The 20,965-nt window shown below is 38.7% G+C and overlaps 1 long non-coding RNA gene across 1 annotated transcript in view; it reads right to left on the reverse strand.

The window, feature by feature from the left end:
- LOC134534967 (uncharacterized) overlaps window positions 1-20,965 on the reverse strand; it is a 963,569-nt gene that overhangs the window by 689,149 nt on the left and 253,455 nt on the right. The gene's annotated exons all lie outside the window — the stretch shown is intronic.

The raw sequence follows: 20,965 nt of genomic DNA on the forward strand, positions 1-20,965 counted from the left end.
CGGAATTGATTTGAGGATTGGATCACAATTCTCTCGACACTCCCCTTCATCTGTGTTGGCCAGTCAACTACCAGCCAGCAGTAGAGTGGCCGAATCATAGGATCCCACTCTAAAATAGGGGAAATTCTGCAGCAAGACATCAGCTAATAATAATGCGTGTGTAGGGGCATTAATATTTCGCGAAAAGATTCCGAGACTAGCTGAAAGTTAAAACACTGTAGCATCGTCTGTGTTTAGAGATTGGGAGAGTTGCTCCCAGGTACATATCGATTGTTACAACACCAATCACGGAGATTCAGCGCGGACGTAAAGGCGTCCTGAATGGCTAGGCCAAATAAGGCAATGACTTCTCTCGCAGAAGGCCGCCGATCACAAGGAAGAAATCACAGGTGCGGGCATACCTTGTTGCAGTCTAATATGTGTTCAGATCTTTTCGCGAATAATGTCTTACTCTATGCACAGAGACCGGAAAAATTCGCGGATTCATTTCACGACAGCCTAAAATTTATTTAGTTATACCTCAGTGCTGCCTCTGCTATTGGCTCACAACTCACCTGGAGGACTCTGGGCCAGTGAGAAACTCTCAACCGAAGCTGTGTCGAATCACAGGCCGCTACATTGGGACACCTTCACAAGACAGCAGCCAATGAGAGGGTGACATTTGACGGAGTGTACGTAGAACTATAAAGTTCATCCTAGAGGTCATTTAACCCGCGAGATTTCCCGGTCGCTATCTATTGCATATGTGAGCAGGGTATACACAGGACTGTGAATTTCAGCCTGAAAGCCAAATGACTCCACTCCCTTCTCTCTCTCTACCCCCCCTTTCTCCCCCCCCCTCTCTCTCTGTCTCTCTCCCTCATCATAGGCTAATGAATTTCGTAAATTTTCTTACAGGCTTCTTGCCCGCCACGGCGCGGCGTGCCGAACGTACCCGTGACGCAACGAAGATGCCGCATCAGATGCACAAACAGCACACGTTGCAGGCCAGTCTCCGAGACAACAGCGACAATGTTGCAGCTGCCTGGCGACGCGTCGATAATGTGGAACTGGCATCGACGCGTGGAAAGACGACGCGACGGTCGACCTCAAAAGGGTGGGGGGGGGGGGGGGGAGGCGTCTGCCCACACCGCAGGGCGTGTTGTTTGCAGATGCCCGGTGACGTCACCGGAACTGGTGGACGACGCCGACGGCGCGAGGTTGTTTGCGCTCCGGGGGTCCGGTTCGTCCGCGCGCCCGAGGGTGCAACACGCGTGTTCAGACTCGCGACTGGAGTCGGGGTCCTCGGCGTCTCATCAGCGCACAAGAGTCACGCGTGGAGTCCAACTTCTTGCTTGTTATATTATCATTAGGTACAGGAAACATATTTAGCCGAGGTCGCAGATAAAAAAAAAAAAAGAAAATAGTGCGCGGAGTCCCTCCGCGCGGAAGAAGTGAAACTTCGCTGTTTACTTCGCTGCATAGCAAGAATACCACGCGCGTGTGCTTGGGATCTACCGACTCACTCTATTTCTCTCTCCTACTTTATACCTTTGTGTATCTTTCTTTCTATCTCCCTCTTGCGTTGGAATATTGGACGCTACTCGTTGCTAACGCTCGTGCTGGCCTGTAACAGGTACAGCCTACTACGCGCATGCGTTCGAGTGCCACGCATTCACTCTCGCTCTGTCTCTCTTTCTATTCCCCCCTCCTCAGGAGCGTTGAACGTTTAACGCAACAGTGCTTTCATACCTCCTCCATGGTAGCGTTAAACGTTTAACGCAACCTTGTTGGAAGTCACATTAGAAGTTTCACTTCGAAAATATATGCAAGTATGCGAGCGCTAAATTGTGAAAGTGGCCACGCGTCCAGGCGTCCGAGCGTGCAAGCTTACAAGTGCGCAAGTATGCTGCGTCATTTCTACCTCTCCACTGCCGTCTCCACATTTAGATACGGGTTCCCCCACCACGTACCCAACTATTCCCCTTATGCGATCGGAATTTTCGTAACGCTCGAAAAAATTGCAGCCCCCTCAGCCAATAAGCATCACTTCAAAAATGTTCTGTACCGGTGGCCAAATAAATAGTCTGCAATGCCACAGGAGAGCTATTGTAACTTTTTACAACACATGGCTATGGTTAGGTATTTTTGCATATATGAAATACGTGTTTCGAGATGATACCGAGTATTTCTCACGAAAATTGGCGTATAATTTTATATTTTTAATTGATGGTTCATGCAATTCAATGGTATTACTGCGAAAACTATTTTGTTGTGATACTGTTTCTTTTCATGTAATTGTACAACTCTACAAACATCTGTAATCGAACGTGAAAATTTATGTTCCAGTTACAAAAATAATTAGATTGTACAGTTTGCTAAATTCGCAATTTGATGACAGTTCAGATGGCAAACGTATGTACACCAACGTCTTGAAGGACTACAAGCCAGTGACAAACCCCTAAAAATTAAATTACCGAATCACGCGCGACCAAGGAAGAAAGTGAAATGTGGCACCAGCCAATGAACGCCGGAGATTTGGTTAATTTTTACGCCATTTGTTTAATTATAACCCTGGCATAAGAAAATAACTAGATCTTTGCATCTCTCTACTTCTCACGGTACCGGAAATTTATAAGCACGGCACACCACCACAAAATTATAGTCCATTTCTGAAAAATCTCAATATACTTCAACCTCCATATTGAGTCATTGCATTTTTTTCAATTCGTTATAAATTGAACATTTTTCGTCCGGCATTCTATGGTTCGGCACATGATTTAATTAGGCACCAATCAAGCCGCTCTAGTTGAGATTATTTCTGGGTGGATTCCGGTTGTTGCCTTAGCCGCCAGTTCGCATTACTGCACTGCCGGCGTCTTTATCTCTTTCAGAGCTTTATCATTACTATCTGTATTCATTTTAGTACAGAATTTTCTGCTGTCTAACAGGTTAAATTTCCAAATTGATTTTTTTTAAAACAATTTTAATCACAGGTGCAACGTGATTATCAGTTACTTTGTTCTAACATTAACGCTTAGCTGCATTTTTCTATCTTCCTATAGAGCGGATTTATACAACCAGTTTTGAATAAATTGAACGGTATTTTGACTTTGCTTCGGCATTCCGGTTAAAACTATATTAAGTTTCGATACCCCATTCATTAGTAGGGACTGGAAAAATTCGCGGGTTCAATGACCTCCAGGATAGACGCCAAGACATACTCGGGCATACGTCGCCTCGTGCTCATTGGCTGCTGACTTGCGAGGCATATCAAAGCGAGTAAATTGTGGTTCAGCATTTTTTTTTTATTTAGGGTCTCGTGAATCTCCCAGTCATATAGATGAACAGCGAACCAATGGCAGAAGCATCTCAAAGGCATTATTAATTGGTAGAGATCGGAAAAATTCGCGAATTCATTTCGCGATAGGCTAAAGTACAAATCGTTATACCTCAGTGCTGCCTCTGTTATTTGTTCACAACTCACCTGGGTGACTCTGGGCCAATGAGAAACACCCAACACCAAAGCTTTATAAGAATCACAGGCTGCTACGCTGGAACGTCTCACAAGATAGCAGCCAACGAGTGGGCGGCATTTGACCGAGTGTACGTAGAACTACGGAGTTAATCCTACAGGCCATAGAACCCGCGAATTTTTTCCGGTCCCTATTAATTGGGATTTTTAGCATGTCACGATACGAATCCGTGAAAATTTTCCCGGTCTCCTGTTGAGTTAGTCCCATCGAGAGTACATAGATGCATCGATTCTTCTCGGAACATAAGACTTGAAATCTTCCCAGCTCTTCCCGTAGCTGGTTGTTTACCGAGTCGGCCCTGGCGCCGTGTCGAGACATCAGAGCTCTCCGGCCTTGCGATGGTCTCAGTGGCCGGTGGGGGGGGGGGGGTTGTTGCACGCAGGGAGGTGGGTGTGGTAAGTGGAGGGCGGCAACCCGAGACCGCATCCACAGACACATCCCGCGGGGGGTGGAGGGTGGAGGGGGGGAAACTCGAGAATAGGGGACGTACTGTCGTTGAGACCCCATGTCGCCTCGGCTATGGGGCGCTCCTGTTACGAGTCTTCTTCCACCCCCCCCCCCTCAACCCACACACACATACGCTGGTCGCTGACACGTCTTCGTGCACACGAGGTGTGTCCCCCAATCCCTCCTTCTTTCTCTGGGAGGGCGGCAAAAGCACTCATCATTGTTGGCTGTCCTGCGTCTATCCATTTTACATTTGTTCTACGTACTCATTTCGTGTAGTAAAGTCTCCCCACCTCAAAGACCCCGCCTTATACGGTGTGCAAAGCTTCAGGAAAAAAACAAACGCGATTTCAAAACTACAAGATATCCGAGTGGTGTCTGTTCAAGAAAACCATTTAAATTTTTCGCTGAGGGCCGACAAATAGTTTGGTTTTCGGATTAAGTTTTTTAATCTGTAATTTTAGAAGAGTTAAAATGACTAAAAGGGCGTGTATTTTCGGGGTAAATTTTAGTCATATTAAAACAACCGGCACAGATTCCTGAAAGCACTTAAGGGACTTGCATTACACCTTTACCTTTATTTCTCCGCCACATAATGTTACGGTTACAGCTAAAATGTCATAGTTTTCCTATGGACGACGAGAAGACTGCGCACCAGTCCAGAGGAGACGCCGCGCTAGAAGCACCAGCGAGCGTCGCACTGACCATTCCGCCTCGCTGACACAGATACACCCCTGACGAGGCGGGCCCCTTAATACAAAAATGTTTATAAAGTAGGTATAGTAAGATCATATAACAAAACATATATTACTAGCCTAAAACTAAATAAAAACTACCGACCTGCAACTGCGAAAGAAAAAAAAACACAGTTGAAATATGCAAGATACTAAAAATAAATTTCTGTGTTAAAAAATTAAAATTGATTTTTTAAAAAAAATTTAATTTTGGCAGATGATTAAAAAATGTATATAAGAATAAAGTTTAATATCTACCTAATTGATTAACTATAATATAAATTTTAATAAGAAAAGTTCTGTACATAATGGCCAATTTAATAAAAATTTCTCAAAAACAGAATCATGCGGAAGAAAATACCAAACATTTTCTATTAATCATTCACACGCATTCTAGCATATCAACTTATACGGTTTATTGTATTTCTCTTAAAAAAGGTGTCACTGTTCTACTTTCTGGCTCGTTGGTTACGGCGTCAGACTGCAGAGTCAAATTTCCCAGTTTTGGCTCCCGGCCAGGTCAGAGACTTTTTCACTCGTGAAAAATTTGCCTTCCTGGGTTTTGTTGTCCGTAACTGCCCATAAGGCGGAAGGCAATGATGAACTTCGCAGAATCATCTCGCCTTGTCCGCCCCGTGGAGATGGGAAGGGAGGGGAATTCAAACCAGCCTCCACGGCAGTCGTGTACATGTTCACGGAACAAAAAAAATTAGATGTCAAAGCTTAATTTTTGGAACGTGTGTATTGACTGCAGAAACGAAACATTCGGATTTATAATTAATACTGCTGGCCATACCATTACATTTTCTTTGAGTGTTATTAAACATCTAGCTGCAGTACCCGGCGTTGCCAAGGATTTACACGTCAGGTCATGTGTGTGGGACATCTGCTTGGAAAAAGGGGAAATTTTTTAGTTGCAACCCCGCCTTGGTAGCTGATTAAGATCTGAAAGTGAGAAAATAGTAAATTATAATGTAATAGCCGTGGTCAGAAGACTCAGAAGGCACAAACAATGAAATAGATGTTGCCAGGGAGACGAAGAAAGCACCAGCAATGCAATAGCTTATTAAAAAATAAAATAGGGAAATTTTGATCTTTAACGCACCCGCACCCTACTTGGGAGCTGATTTTTGTCAAATACTTTCTTAGCGGATTCCCACTTAGCAAAATAAATATAAGTGGAAATTTCAAGTCTATAGGTCTTACAGTTCCTGAGTATTCGTGATGAGTGAGTCATTGAGTGGTATTTTGCTTCATAAAAATGTTTACACCTCCTTTCCACCCCTTTAGGGATGATACTAAAAAAATTCCTTCTTAGTGCGCACCTAGGGTACTCAAAGCATAATACCTCAAAATTTCAAATCTCTAGACCCACCAGTTCAAGCTGTGCGTTTTCTGTCATGATGAAATGGACATAATTTTGTATTTTTTCCCAACTATAAAAATAATTTTTACATTGGGAGAGTCCAATAATGTATCAAAGTAACATTTTATTAAAATAAAATAAAAATCTCTAATTCGAAAAAATATAAATAAAATTACCTACAATTTACTCCAAGTGAGCTAACTTAGATGTATTGCTCAAATCTTAAATTTGATACACATTTTAAAGCTATAGTAAAACGGTGTTCAAACAGAAACTATAAATTTTATATTAAATACACCCTTACTGGTATAGAAGAAAAACAAATTGTAATATAAAGGCATTAAAAAATATTTTTGAAACATTTAACCCCCGAGTTACCCTATTTTACCCTATTTAACCCTATTTTAATAATAAGTAGAATCTCTTACAATACGTCTCTCGACGGCTACCCAGCCCGGAATTGAATAGGAACATTAAAATAACGCTTAATTAAGTTAACGTGCATGTCTCTGCTTGTAAAAACAAATAATAATAGCAAATATAATCTTTAACAAGGTTTTTCATTTTAGTTTACGATCATGCGGAGTAACAGAAGTTTTAATTGCGTTTTAGTGAAATTTTAATATAATTTATCCGTAGCTTTTTATGAGAAGCGACTGGTGATTGTTTTTGGTAGCGTCTGTGCTTAGGAATGAGAGAAAATATATCTATATTACCAGCGTCGGGCTGATGGGGGTAAAAAAATAATCGACTGGCATGTTGTTCCGGTGCCTCAAAACAGAAACACGCAAACGGACATGTTTTTTTTTACCCCCGAACTCCGCCGCGGAGTAATAGAGGGGGTGGAAAGGTGTGGGGGGGGGGAGGGGGGCAGGAAGAAAGGTCAGAGTGAACAGGCAAGGGCGCGCGCCAAATGTTTGCCCGGAAGCTTTGTGCCAATATTGGCACTTCCAAATTGTCTAGTGAAGTGGAGCATCTGGAGAGCGTCTACATTTTCGCAAGAGTCCTCCCCCTCTCCCTTCACCCTAGTTACAAACCACTCATCCCCCCCCCTACCCACCCGAAAACCATCATTTCAACGACCTCTCTCTCTCTCTTCGGTAACTTTTTTTGTTATGTTTTCCCATTTTTAATGGCGTTGTAAGAGTCGTTTTCCAGCCGGTTAAACACTCGCGTGATACAACACGCTGCAAAAGCATGACTCATCTGAGTGAAACATAAAAAAAAGAATGTAAACAAACTGATATGTCCTAACACGAATAAAGTGTTGAATTTTTTTTATTTTTTTTTATCACCGCAAAGCGTTGATCACGGCGGCCAAAATGTTCCAATGCAGAGGTGCCGGCAATATGTAACTGCAGTGGAACAAGTTATGTAAATAGGCTACCAGGGTATGACTCAAAAAATACGGGAAACTAACTAAGGACCGATCGGATTTTGCAGGAAATCGGGATTTTAATACAATCTTGACTCTTCATAATGACTGTAAAAAAAAATATTATTTAATTAGAACTCGAAATTTAGTTGATCAATGGTTATTCTTGATCCTATGGTAATCTTCCTAAAATTATATTACTCGTTAAAATCGAAGTCTTCTTTCAGGCAAACTTGTTTCATTTTTATAATATCCCACAACACTGATGTATTTAACTACAAAATTTTGGGTGTGCCAATTTTTTAAAACAACGTAATACATTCTTAATATTTTAGGTACATAACTGAAATTCGTGGATAATAACAATGCTAAGCCGTAAAACAGATAAATGAAATTATTACCACTTCAATGTCAAAAGTTGGCTGTCTCTCTTAGGTTTCAAAGGAAGATACTTGCAAGTCAGCTGGATCAGGCAGGTACTGTACCGGCTACCGCCGAGGACACTTAATTTACCAAAAAATCTTAAGGTTGTGTTACACAGTCAAATAATGTTCTCCAGTATATTTAGCAATAGATTTGGATGGTAGTATTTGACGGAAAATGTCCTCCAATTTTCTCCAAAAAATATATTTGGACAGATAACCTTAAATATGCTTTAAATAATTTCACACTATTAAAGGTCAGAGCTGTCTCAAAATTTTCAATTTTAATATAAATTTTGAAATTAAATAATGTGTCATAGTGCTGGATTGAATTTTACAAATTGTTATGCTAGTTGTCGATTTTACATTTTTTTAATGTATAAATTTAATTTACAATACTATTAGTTACATATTGAAATACGTGTTCAGTGATTTTTTTAAAGTTATAGAAATACAATTTTCTTTTCACACAAAAAAATCTTTTGCACTCGACATTCATTTAAACATTATTTTAGTTATTTCACTTTTATAACATTTTTAATAGCATAATGTGTTCTTCACCAATTTAAATGATCTTTGTGAGGGAAATGGATGTCATTTATGTTTTCGCTAGGCACGATTTTGATTGGCCGATCGTATACAACCTCCAAGATGTATGGATGAGAACCCGTCCTATATGCAAAATATTTTATGGAAACTCAAGTCACTCAACTTGTCAATTAAACATGGCTGCGCTAATGACGTTTTCTGTGAATTCATAACTCTACTACTTTATTTGACACTACATATTGTATTTTTTTTTAGTATGTAACTAACCCAGAAGTTTGTCATGTACTCAAAGCGAAAATTTCTTTGTCACCAACCAATTTTTAAACAGCCATTGGCTGAATATGGCCTTAACAAATAAATAATTAAATAAATAAATAAATAAATCTACCGCATTTTTTGAAATCATGTTTTGGGAAGAGTTTTTTATAATTAAATAGTTTCAGCTAGATCTGTCAAATAAAAAACTTTGGTAGTGACAGGGTTTTCACGAACTTTTGAAGCTATCTGTTCAACTGTGTTTGACGGAGGAATTTGTACGCCATACTTCGCCAAAATTAGTTACTTCTCAAACTTCATTGCCAAATATTGATAGACTTATTCCTGCCTCCTGTTTACGTTGTTCTGAATTTCGAACAGTTTTTATATTGAATACAGTTGAAGAATATTAATCAAATAATTCCCTAATAATATTATTTAAAATTAGCTCACACCCGCCATTCAGAACCGCTCAACGAACGGAACAACAGACTAAAAGATTTGTTCAAGTACAAGAACGTAATTTACGAGCTGACGGCACCACCTGCTTATCAACCATTTCTTTATTTTAGGAAACCCTCATTTTTTGGATGTTCGCCAATTAAGAGGCTGAAGCAATGCGGGTTTTCCCAGCGTGCGGGGTGAAAAGGATGGGGCAAAGGAAGGAGGGGGGGGACCGGAAAGGGGTGGCTTGTGTGTGAGGTGGAGGAGTGAGAGGAAGGGCGAGAGTGTAGATATGGGTCACATGACCCCCAGGGGGGAAGGAAGCACAGTGTAAATCTGGGCAGATTGCATCACTTTATGTGATCACAGTTTGAGCCCCTTCTCTCGTTGTAACCGCGCGGAAGAGGGGTGGTTTTGGGAAGAGGGAGCCGTGGCCGCCCCCCCCCCCCCCAAATTCCTTTTCCCAGAGTCGCGCCGAGAGCGTTAAGATAAGGCGGCAAGCGACCTCAGATTTAAAGGCGATTCTATTAAAAATTCTAAACTAAATTTCTCTCCAGAGGTGCTCCCTCCCACCCCCCTTGTCCATCGCCAAGGGAACAGTATTGCCTATAAAAACCCCCTTCCCACCTTTATCTTTAGAAGTGCTTTCGCCACGAATAATGCAAACTAGGTTTCACTGATAGCGCAAACTGCTGCTCTTCATTTCATTTTCAAACTGCAGTACCCCCACTTTAAAAAAAAAATGTAATCGATGGATAGTACAATATACGGTCACCAGACAATGACTAGAAACAGGCATCACTCACAGGCTTAGGGTCCGAACTTGAAATATATTTCCCTAGATATCTTTCCTAACTATCATCATTTATCGTTCGAATAAACGATTTTTCGGAGTACTTGAGCTATACGATCTTTATATGTTTTACGAAAAAAACACGTATTGTTATAAAAAGGTTTTGACAAACATTAACATTTCTGAATGGCATTTGTTTGCAAAACGCTTTAAGGACAATGTTAAGTTCTATAAAATACATAGATTTATTTTAGTGTGAAAGTGAACAAATCAGTTGGTTTTTAAAACATTTTGAAGCTATGCATATCGCGACGCCGAATCTTGACAGAAAAGTGGTTGCATTTTATGGAGTTATAAATAAAATTTTGTTAGTGTACTAGCAAGCATCGCTATTATTATTTCGCTTCACCCACACAGAAGTAACCTCTAGGCAGGAGTAAGTCTATCAGTATTTGACAATGAAGTTGGAGGAGTACCTAATTTTGGAGAAGCACGGCGTTCAAATTCCTACATCAGATCTAGTTGAAACAACTGTACATACGACTTTTCCTATACAAGTAAAAGGAAAACATGGAAAATTTCCCTTACAAATTTAATGGTTAAAAAACTCCCATTACATTTTTATGAACGTTACAAAAAAAAACTCGTTAAACTCACAGACTGGTTGTAGTTCCACGTCTGCTCACTAACGGCACTGCAGGCAGCGCTGTGTTTACGGCCAGCAACGTGATGGCTAAAATACGAATAAATTACCGATTTGAGGAACTTCATTTTTAATGCTAGTAAAATAAATTTAAATGCTATGGGTAAGTCAAGTATTTTTATATAAATCTGACAATTAAGTTTCTAGTACCGTTACGACGCTTCAGAATAATGTTTGTAATGTACAATTGATTTATCCACATTCAAAAGGCCTAGCCACACCCAAATGCATGGTTTCGCTATTAAAGTACAAGTGAGAAAAAAAATCATGGTGGTAATTATGATTTAATATAATTCCTTGGACATACGCCATTGCAGTTTTTCACTGCTGGTCGTGGAAACTTAATTCAAGAACGCACATTAAGAAATAAAATTTACTACATAAACCCACAGAGAACCAGCCTAAATCATCTGCTGCCAAACAGATAATCCCAATGATGAAGCTACACATGTATTTTGGACAGCACAACGACGAAAGCACAGACATAACACATTCAAAATTAAATAAAAGACAGCTCAAGAATTCCGTGGAATTTTAAAAGAACGTATGTCACCGATTAGCAATGTGATCACAATTTTTTTTTTCCGGTGCGCTTCTTCTCGCTAGGCTCTGATGACGTCGCCGCCTCGACATAACAACATCGGCTGTTGGAGAAGTTTGACTTGGAAAATGTTTCGGATGGCAGGCCTGCATATCCCGTGTCAAAGCGCTGCAACATGAAGGCGAGGCGCGACTGAACGAAAGGGCGTGTCCCCGTGGGCGTGTTTTCATGTGTCGAAGGCGGGCGTGCAGCGCGCTACGTAAATCAACGCGCGGTTAACGGCTCGTATACGGCCGCTTTATATCCGCCGCCCAGCTGGCTGCGTTCAGCCCGCGGAGTTACGAGTTGTCAGCAGACGGAGCGACGTGGCGTAGTTGAAGCCAACTTCCATGCCTCGCCGACGCCGCATTACGGAAATTTTGCTTGACCACGCCTGGTGATGGTGAATAAGTATGAAATCACAAAATAAAATAAAAAAATTGGTTTTCTGTAAAGTCGGTTTTCGGACGATAGTTTAACGTGACAACGTCATAACAAAACATTGATGAAATGATTGCATAATTTTATGAATAAAATTGAATCGTTTTTATTGAATTATCACTATTTTGTATGGTTACAAAGAAGGAGTGAAATGAAATCTACAATTTAATTGATAAATTTACTTTTTTTTTGCACTCATTAATTCAAATATGTTTATTACTTTAACGAACAGATTATTTTAACTATAACTTTTATATATGTTTGCTATTTAATAGGAAAAGTAGGAAACGAATGGGAGTGTTTCAAGTTTAATGTGCCTCGAAAAAGTCAAATCGATGGTTGTTCCAATCGAGTGAGATAGATGCGGCGCAAGCATACAATGAGCGTAACGGGACAATGAGTCATCCTTTTTCGTGCGTGCAGCCGGCGTTCATCGATTTATTAGACGTTGTCACGTCAAAAATCACGTGAGAGAGTCTCTTAGTCCTTGCCAGTGATGTGTATCTAACCTCGGTAACGAGCAAATTCATGTGTTCTCATGTTATAAACACACTTGTAACACTAAACTCGGACGCCAAATTTATGAAGAATTATTTTAACTACATTTCTGGACGTAAATCACATGTATCTCCCCGCCCGCCGCTAGAATTGGCTGTCGGAGCAGTTACGTTGACTATAGAATTATTCGATTTTCGGGAAGAAATTTTAATATATAGTTGTAATGAAACGGCTCTGATAAAAGCGAAAGAGACTCGAAAAATTTTTTAAAAAAATCCCAGCTGAAGACCTGATTTCGACAACAATTTTTATTAAAATACTGCCCCTCTTACTAAAACTAATTGAATAGATAATAACTATAAAGTTTCCCTTTGGCTTTGTGAACTTTGGTTCACGCCATGCGTCATAGATGAAAGCACAGTCTGTTACACATTTCCGTTCTTTTACTTCCGTTCAATTCACCACGAAATTACTCTTACCAAATGCCTTATACCGAAAGCAAAGATTTTACATATAAAAAAAAGAAATAGCCTAAGAGAACGAATTATTTGAGTGAATTTATTTACGTAACACGCTTAACCTAACCTACCATTCGCTTTTAAAATTTAAATAAATCTGATGATGCACAGACGTGGATTACTCGGGCATCTGACACGGGGTCAGTGAATCTAGGGTTTCTCGTGTTCAGCCTGAGCTGGTCGCTAGAATACATGCTCCGTCGGTGATTATGTCCTTTACGTGGGTCCTCGGTGGCCTTTACCGCTAGGGCGTCTCGCTTATGTGGCTAAGGTCGTGTTTTCGATCCCAAACCGTGGAAATACTCAGAAGTTATTAGTCCACTATAATCTTGGAGGTACCGTCGCTTTCAGCAGCTGTGCAAAACTTTGTCCTGCAAAACCCTACCAAACAAACAAAAATACCTGCCCTGTAATTTTGTTGTTGTTTGTAATTAAAGAATTTGATATTATTAAATTAATAATGTGACCGTTTACATAAAATTGTTTTAACCTTACTACTACTAACAGCTGTAATGAAAATTTAATGCACCAATTAAGGTACAGTGGAAGTTGAACTACGCAATAAAAAAATTGTAAATGATACAAAAAAAGTGTTTCTAAAAAATTAAAAATGTTTGTAAATTTATATAAATGTATTTTTTTTTTAATTCTGCGTCTATGAACAATAACAAGAAAATTAAGAGCTTTATTAGAAAAATGAATTTTTGTATTAATACAGAACTTCGGTAAATGCGCATACCACGCTCAATGGGTTCGGGAAATTGCACCCGATGCAGATAAATAGTAGGCCTACTAAATGTTAAATACGATACAGTTGGGTCGTCATTTTTTTTGCTTGTGAGAACAACCCAGCGTGTCATTATATGTTAGCTCAAAGGACTTATTACGAATAGTTACCATGTGACGTAATATTGCCAAGTTTATGTAATGACAATTTTCTAAATGTGTACGCACCGAACAAATGTAAAGTTTTGTGGCATATATTTTCATGTAAAACTGATAAATATATACATATTTTCATGCAAGAGAAAGGCAGTTAATTCTAATTATTTTAAGACGGGCGCTCCCAGAAAGAAGAGTGTGACTAATGCATTGCATAACATTGCCAGCAGATATTACAATCTAGTGGTGGGCTAAACAGTGAACTTAGAATAACATGTTCCTTTGTTCCAGTTTCTGGGTTACAACGGTTAATAAAATTATAGAAAAATATTTGTAGAAATACAACATTTTCTTCGTGTTTTCACAATAATATGCTATAGAATTTAGAAAATTGTTATTATAATTTACAAAAAAAATCATGGAAAAGGTTTTTCAAAAACATTTAAAACTTTTGAATTGTAACATCTTAGATCTCGGTATATTTCGTGAATGCGACGGAAGTCAAGGAACGGAAATGTGAAACAACCACGGTGCTGCCAAAGTTCACAAAGCTAAAATAAAACCTTACAGTATTAACTGCTTAATGAATTTTAACAATATGGGCTAGTATTTTAAGAAAGTGCCTTGTCGAAAATCAGTTCCAAAGCCCGGATTCAAGTTCTTTTTTTTTTTGTCTTTTTCGCTTTTATCGCAACCGTTACATTAGGCTATATAGTTAAAAATTTCGGTCTGCAAAACGAATAATTCTATAGTTGACGTAGTTGCTCCATCAGCGAATTCTAGCGGTGGGTGCGGAAACTTCGTGTTTGCGTAAATTTATCACGCTCGGGCATTAATTTAATGAGATCTATACCGAGTTTCGTATCATAAGTGTACTTGCAACATAGAATACGAGAATTTTGCTCTTTTCCAAGGTCACTTGCTCACACATTTTTTTTTCCCCTCTCTCCCTTCCAGGTCTTCCCTTCAGGGAGATGACTGGGCGTCAGGGTTGACTGACGAAGCAGGACGCGAACCATACACCGGACCAACAACCCTTCCCCCCCCCCTCACTTTCCGGACGAGTGCGGGGCAACCTCTGTTTCCCGGGCCCGGAGAGCAACCAGCGAAAACTTGCCCCCGGTCCCCCCCCCCCCTCGCAAGACTCCAGCGGCAATACGGAGGGCCCGCGCAATTACCGCAAATAAACTGCGCCCGCCGAGGGAGATAACGCCCCCCCCCCCCACCCTTCTCTACCTATTCCTCGGCCGTAAATAACACCAAGTGTTGCGTTCGTGTGGAAGGGTGGTTTTGGGGGGAGGACCGACAGAGTTGATAAGGCTGTACTACAGCATCTGTCCGCGAACCACCGAGCCAGGGAGAAGGGCTAGAAGGCGCGAGTGAAAAAGGACGAGCTACCGACGATAATCCTGCGGCGTCATTATTCGTGCAGGTCCCACCTAATCAGCAGAGCAAATATGATTAATTTTTCTGGCTATAAACGTCGTAGAAATTACTTACTTGATTTTATCAGCTACTGAAATTCTTAATTTATACATTTTAAACTAACTAATAATTACTCATTTTTTACAGATTAAATACTTTTAAAAAATTAACGCTAAGAAATCTTTATTAGAATAATTTTAAGGTTTTTTTTAACGTTCATGGAATAATGACGTTTATATACATTTTTGTATATTTGTACCAAACTGCATCTGATATTGCAAGAATATATATATTTTTTAAATTATAATTTGTAAACAAAGTTACGTAAAACATTAGTAGTTCAGAGAAAAAAAATATCTTATTTCCTGTATTTTAATTATTTTTATAAAATTTGTTTATCAAGCGTCAAAATCCATTAAATGGTAGTTTATATAAGATTTATTGCAGTTAAGAGGCAATATTCACCGGTACTTTAGAGAAAATAACTATTATATTCAATTTTATCATGGTATAAAATAGTTATGGGTAAAAAAAAAATTCTCGATTTCTAATCCCATAGGAAATTCTAATCCACAGCTTGAATCCGAATATGGATCGATGACAAGGGTCAAAAATAAAATAATGTTCAAAAAATGAAAAAAAAAAAAAAAGTTTACTATGGTGTAGAAAAATCCTACCCTATTAAATGGTTGTTCCACAAACTAAATTTCCAAACCAATCCATATTGTAATTTTATTTAAATAATTCCAGGTTAAAATTACAATATTTTGAGAAATGGTAAAAGGAAATATACGATTGTGAGGGGGGGGGGGGGGGGGAATTGACATAGTAAATTCAGAGGTAATCAGTGTTGAATTTTTTTTTAGTTTTTCTTAGAATTTTTTCCTAGAATAACGAATCTTTCGAATACTAAATATTCTACGATTTTTGAGGATTTGAGGATTTTATTGGCCCATCCCTAGTCTTAAGCTTCTGATGGGATCTGAATTTTACCACGCTCCCCAATAATACGCTACTGGGTTTGACACGGCTAGTGCAAGGTGTAAACTCGGGTAGTTTCTACGGACATCCAGTTATCTGTAACTACGTAGAACGCTTCACTTATTTGAGGAGAAAGATTAGTTTGGAAAGTCCGTAAATGCACAGATATTTCTGACAACGTAGCCTACATCTAGCGAGTGAGGGTGAGGTTGTTGGCGTGGTTGGGATAATATTCCTCATCTCGTGTCCCCATGCCAAATTTATGCCTACTGTGCCACTTACGTAACACCAAGGAAGAAGGAATTTCCAGGAGACGGCATGTTGTGACGTAGTTCAAGTCACTTTATTCACACTCGCCATCGCCATATTGTATCACCCGAAACATGGTGCTTGGCTGTGACTCATAAATAAGTATTTCCCTAGTTAAAAAAAAGGGTCACTTTTATACAATACAGTAATTTAAAATGTTTCCACGATACAAACACTACACTTCTGCCAATGTTTTCGGCGTCCAACCAACATGGCGCAGACCATCATGAGCTGAAAAAAAGCTTCACCCGTTAACCATGTAATTATGCAAACATGGCTACCACTTTCGTAATGATTTCTCAGTTCCTAAAAATCAAAACGCGTTGCTAAGATAAAAAAAAGAGCAATAAAATAAATCGATTTTTTTGCAGATAAGGCGTCATTAGGAAATTAATAATGTTTCAGAAGATGAACTAATGAACTGTAAAAATATTAGTAATTATTTAATTTTATGTTTTTTAAATGTAGTTTATCTAATAACTGTAAACGAACAATACATCAACTCGATTACTATGTAGATAACACCCTTAATATGCAATACGGAAGTGAGAAATTTCAAAATATCTCACGTCTCTCGAGTGTCTTCATTCCCTCAAGAACACTTGGAGATAGGTGACTGTTGCACCCAAGACCCTCCCGCAATCGGCACTCCGAGCTGCGAAAATGGAGTGAGGGTGAGAAAAGGCAACGGAGGGGGTGGGAAGGCAGGAAGGGTGGTTTGTGTAACATGGTTAAACCTTGGAAAATATTTCATTACGTCTCTTTTTCTCCTCCCACGCGCGCGGCGCCTCCCACAGGGTCCTAGCGCAGCCCCTTGTCTTGGCAGAGGGGGCGGGGCCAGGCCCAAGGGTCAAGTGGGGGTTGGGGTGGGGGTTGAATGAGGGGGGGGGGCAAGCGTGCCACCAAGAATACGCAATCAAGTTGCGCCCGTGGAATACATTACGGACGGTCCATTAAAGAGCGGGGCGTCCTCTCTACAGAGCGTACACCTTAAAAGAGATTCTCCCCCCTCCCTTTTCCCCCTAAACCAACACAGACTGCATTCGCGTTTTCCTAAAATCAATTAATAATTTAAATGATAAGTCCAATACAAAAGACATTTAAAAATTCAACCTAAAACGAAACATTATGGTGATATATTGCCTGCACACCTACGAACAATAACAGCATGTGTAGGAACCAATTTCCTTGATTATTGACATTGGGGACTATTATCATATGGGAGACACCTAATATTTGTTTTAAGAACGTGGCGTCCTAATATATTTCGCTTTGTAAAAAAATCATAATACAATTATATTTCTTGGTTTATAATCATTTTTTTTCATACTAAACCAATGCATATTTTATGTTGTTTTTTTTACTTAAAAGCTAAAATTTATGTCTGTACTATCATGTAGTAAAAGCATGAAATCATGTGATTTACACTTTTTGTATTAACTTTTCGTATGTAGCCTTCGTCTTCAAGTATGGTTATTTGATCACTATATTTTAAAAATATTTGCAAAAACACCACATTTTAGAAGTAAAATAATCTAGGATACTTCACTATCAACAAGTTAAACTGTACTCGGGAGCCACCACTTTGAAACCAGTCCCTAAAATGTACTAATACGTATGTGTTAAAATATTTGGCGTGGCCTAAAAATTACTCATTCAAATCTTTCTCGCACCTTTGCCATCACCAACAGGGACCAGTGCGTAACATCGCTGAAATAAAAAATATATATACCTATTTTTTTAATTTGGAGAAGACAAATTACATGATAGTTTCACTGAACTTAAGTGTTAAAAGCTAGATTATATCTCCTGTAGAACAACAGAATTTAAATAAGTACCAGTATGAGATGTGTCATACGAGACACACCCTAGTTCGTGGTCATCTGTTCCTGTAAGCTTACTATCAAAAAGTACAGCTGTTTAGCTCTTGGCCAATCAAATAGGTTTAGTCTTTTTGTAAGAACTGGCGTGCACAAAAATCACACCCTGTATGTATCCATGTTGTTTCGTAACCATCACATTATATGTTGTTAGAGCTGCCTTACTATTTGGGATTTATGTGACATATTATCTTTGAAAGATTTGTGCAATGGGACATACGCTATTGCTTGAGTCGCACCTGTGTTTCCGTACCATGTGCGTCTCTACATGAGGACGGGAGCAGATAGCAGTTCCCGAAACGTCGCTTGTTTCTGTTTTAGAAAACTGTTGTGTTTGTTTCGTCTTTTCGTTTGATCGTGTTTTTGTCTCGTTTTGACTGTTGTGCTGAATTTTTTGGGTTCAATATTTTTTGTGCTGTCATCATTTGTGGGGGTTTTTTCGTTTCTCTTTTTGTTTTTTGTTTTTTTGGAAAACTATTGTGTTTGTTTCGTCTTTTCGTATTGCTGTGTTTTTTGTCTCGTTTCAACTGTTGTGTTGAATTTTTTTGGGTTCGGAATTTTTGTGCTGTCATCATTTGTGGTTTTTTTTTTTTCGTTCTGTTAGTCCATTTCTTTGTTTTTTCCTTGTTTGTTGACCATATTCCTGTTGTGGAATATTGTGTGGCGTTAAATCCTGACAACAGCAAATTTTGCTTAATTTGTGTTTTTTGTCATTTGTGTTTTTTTGTAGTTTTCTTCTGCAGACATACATGTGCTAAGCAATGGCGTATGTCCAAAAGCCTACATCAAGTTATGTGACATAGACGCACTATAAGACGTAAAACTTAAATCTTATAAATTATTAGTATATTGAATAATTAATTAGTTCCTTGAAGAAGCATAGGTACAGCTTCAAAAAAATTCTTAATTATATACGAACATTTAGGTAAAATAATTTTTTGTACTACTGATATTTAATTTATTTAAAATTATTTTAGCGAAGACCATGTTAGGAGCACATTTTACCAGGAAAAACCGGATATTGGCTTAACTCCAAGATCTCAGTGATTCTGTGGCTCGGTTTGTAGTAAAATGAAACTTTGCTTAACGTCTGCACAAATGCATTATATATGTTTTGCTTTTTGTTTTCAGATATCGCCACCACCACAAAAACGTGGCATTGACGCAAGGCTTCCTTTTCCGCCAGCGATGGAGGCGGCGTCCTGCAACTCCATCAGTTACGCCAAACGCATCGACAGTAATCGGCATCGCATTGTTCCATCAGAGCTGTCGCTGCATGCAAGAATAATGGCAAATATTTACACACACACTCCTTAACTTATCTCCATGGTCAAAATTTTGTTCTATTCTTCCTATCTCACTCTACCTTAGAGATACATTTACCTTTAAAGAACAGGTATTTTGCAAGGCGTGATCCTCTGACTACTTGAATGGTAAACACACACAAAAAATAGGCTTAGATTCATCAAAAACGCCATTTTATTTAATCAACACAGTAATTTTTTCTTGCCTTCTGTGTTGAGGCTAATTCTATCAGAATGACGTTCTTGAACGTTTCGGCATGCATTTTTGTGGCCATCCTCAAGTGCGAGATTCAACTGAGGGGCTGGTGTTCTGGCAGAGTATTAATATATAAATAAAAAGTAATATTTAAAAGGTTAGATTTATCAAAAAACGCCATTTTATTTAATCGGCACAGTAATTTTTTTCTTTACTTCTGTGTTGAGGCTAATTCTATCAGAATGATGTTCTTGGACGTTTCGGCATGTATTTTTGTGGCCATCCTCAAGTGCGAGTAACAATTGAGGGGTTGGTGTTCTGGCAGAGTATTGATATATTAATAAAAAGTAATATTTATAATAAATACAAAAAATATATAGCCTGAAGATGCCTGCTGCATTGCAAAGCGAAACGCCGCGTCGGTACAATCTATCATTTCGAAGTTACTCAAACCTGAAAACCAAAAGATTTTAGTATGCAATGGTCGTGAAAGTCTACAATCTACTTTAAATTTTAAATAAATGTTCTCAGTAATGCCAAAAAAGATAATGATTACAGATGTCACAAATACTTAAAAAAAGATACATAAAACCTAAAAAAAAAAGTACAAACAAGAGATAAATATAAATTAAATGTACAGGAGTTACAACAGACAATTTTATTCGTATGGTATACCAGGAACAATTAGCTATATGACAAGGAGGTATGCCTTCGTGTGTCATTGAATCTGTACATGAACTCGATATATTAACGGGCTAAAACTCAAGGTAGATACTAGTGATGCAACGAATGTCAATTTTTGGGCATTCGCGAACACGAATGCAAATATTCAGTTTCCAAAAGCTGGGTTGGCATGAATTGGTGGCTCGATTGAAGCTCGCTTTTATTTTTTATACATTGATTATTTATAACACTATAAGTTAGAATAATTTTTAAGAATTGGCATAAAAGTTTAAAATAAGAATAACGTTTTTGTTTGTTTTAATTCTATACATTTTTTTTACTGGAAAGGGAAAAAACTAGTTATTTAAAAAAAGGATATAAAAATATTTTGATTAATTTAATATTAATTTCTCATTCAAAATTATTTTCCTGATATTCATATTCACAATAATGCATGAATTATGCGAATGCCAAGCAATATACGAATATTCGTTACATATCTACTAGGTGCACGACTGATGTGTTACAAAAATGTAATTTACACCACTTGCTCCTGCACACTATACACATCTGCGCTACCGCCTTGCGGTGCGTGTTGCATTCTACCCCTGACATTTTCCCCGTGCAGGTTATTCAGCAATGATTTAAAAGAACATTGTGTTCAATGCATTTTTTCATAAATGAT

This window comes from Bacillus rossius, chromosome 8 (assembly GCF_032445375.1).
Source record: "Bacillus rossius redtenbacheri isolate Brsri chromosome 8, Brsri_v3, whole genome shotgun sequence".
Taxonomy (NCBI): Eukaryota; Metazoa; Arthropoda; class Insecta; order Phasmatodea; family Bacillidae; genus Bacillus; species Bacillus rossius.